The sequence below is a fragment of the Theobroma cacao genome, chromosome 3, assembly GCF_053813885.1.
Source record: "Theobroma cacao isolate CCN51 chromosome 3, ASM5381388v1, whole genome shotgun sequence".
NCBI lineage: Eukaryota > Viridiplantae > Streptophyta > Magnoliopsida > Malvales > Malvaceae > Theobroma > Theobroma cacao.
The window spans coordinates 16,535,138-16,537,024 of NC_142641.1; the positions used below are offsets into that span (position 1 = coordinate 16,535,138).

Consider the following 1,887-nt stretch of genomic DNA (forward strand, 5'->3'; position numbering starts at 1 on the left):
TAAAAGTGCTTTAATGTTTTCTTACTTGAATGATATTTGAACTTGTTGTTTGAAGTTGTTTTGTGAAAGGAAATATCTTTTGAATACTTTGAATCTCAAGCTCAAGCAAGAAGAATCAATTGCAAGAAAAGAAAACATCAATTCTTGAAGAAACAAAAGCCATTGGAAGAGTAAAAGTCGACTTCTCAAGCATCAAGTGATCGATTCGTTTACAGTTGCAAGTGAAAACTCAAAAACTTGTTGAAGAAGAAAAGATTGGAGAATGGACAAAGATGAAGTAGGCAAAAGCAATTTTGAATTTTTGAATTTGATGCCCAAATTGCAAAAAGAATCGACTTTTAGAGGAGTAAAGATTAGTTCTAAAAAATCTAGGATGAAGAAAATTCAATATCTCAAGAATGCAAAGATTGATTCTTGATAACTTTATTACATAGAGTTATTTTGCTACATTTTGAGTACTAAATTAGCTAAATTCTTGAGATTTATGTTTAGAATTAGGTGTTTTTAATTATTTTTCTTAATTTAGTTTAAATCATGTTGAGTTATTTTAAATTAAGTTGTTTCAATTTAATTTTATGTTAAAGCTCTTTTAGTTTAGTTATTACTGATTTAGTATATTGCTTTTGAAGGTTCTCAAATGAAAAGACACCCATTGGTGATGAACCGTGGAAGTATGGCTAGTGCTTCTTTTGTACATGTTGCAGTATTTTGAGCATAACTATCAATCTAGAAGTCAAATTGATGTGATTCTTAATCCATTGGAAAGTTAAGAGATAGAGCTACAACTTTCATGTTTATAATTTTGCCAGTTCAAATAAGAGCAAGTAGAAAATTGCATCGCAAGTGGATGGATTGTAGTAGAAATTGGAGAAGGTAGCAAGAAGGAGTTAAGGCCATATCCTTGAGGAGGCTAAGGCCATGGTGCCCTGATGAGAAGGACACCATACATTGACCAAAGAAGCCAACACTGCCAAATCACATCAAAACAATGGTTGAACAACAAGGGGAAGAAAATAAATCTTTGAAGGAATATGTTGTACCTCTTGTGCAAGGTCTTCACTCTAGCATTCAAAGACCTACAATACAAGTTAATAGCTTTGAGATCAAGCCAATGATCATCAAGATGATTTAGACTTTAGTGTAATTTGGAGGACTACCCAATGATGATTCGAACACCCATATCACTTTTTTTTTATAGATCTGTGATACATTCAAGCATAATGGAGACATTAATGATGTAATTAGACTAATACTCTTTTCTTTTTCATTACAAGACAAGGTAGAAAATTGGTTGATTTCACTACTTACTAGTTCTATTACTACTTAGGATGATCTGGCTCAAAAGTTAATAACTAAGTTCTTTCCACCAGCTAGGACAACGAAGATGAGAAATGACATTACATCATTCATGCAACTAGATTCAGAGTTGTTGTACGAGGCTTAAGAGAGGTACAAGGATTTACTTAGAAGATGTCCTCACCACGGGTTTCTTAAGTGGTTGTAGGTACATACATTTTCTGATGGGTTGATGGGTTTGATTAAAACCACCATTTATACTACAACTGGAGGAGAATTCATGGCAAAATCTATTGATGATGCATGACTTATTGGAAAAGATTTAGGGTGAGCAAATGGGTGGGTTGGATGGTTTGGTCCACCATACTTAAGAACCAAATAGACCAATCATTTTTGAAAAATCGACCAAAATCGACCGAATATAAAGGAAGACCAAACCGACCAAACATAGAATTAGTTTGGTTGGTCTGATTTTGGACCAATGGACTAAAATTTTATCACTTTTTTTTTTGCAAATTATAATATTAAAACTTATAAACTTCATTCATAATTATATATATATATATATATATGAAATTAATGATATAACTT

The 1,887-nt window shown here is 32.1% G+C and overlaps 1 non-coding gene across 1 annotated transcript; it reads right to left on the bottom strand.

Moving 5' to 3' along the window:
- Window positions 1–1,381: 1,381 nt before the first annotated feature.
- Window positions 1,382–1,488, bottom strand: LOC148763630 (small nucleolar RNA R71). Its single transcript, XR_016025609.1, has one exon. It is a non-coding gene; the product is annotated as a small nucleolar RNA R71 (small nucleolar RNA).
- Between the last annotated feature and the right edge of the window lie 399 nt (window positions 1,489–1,887).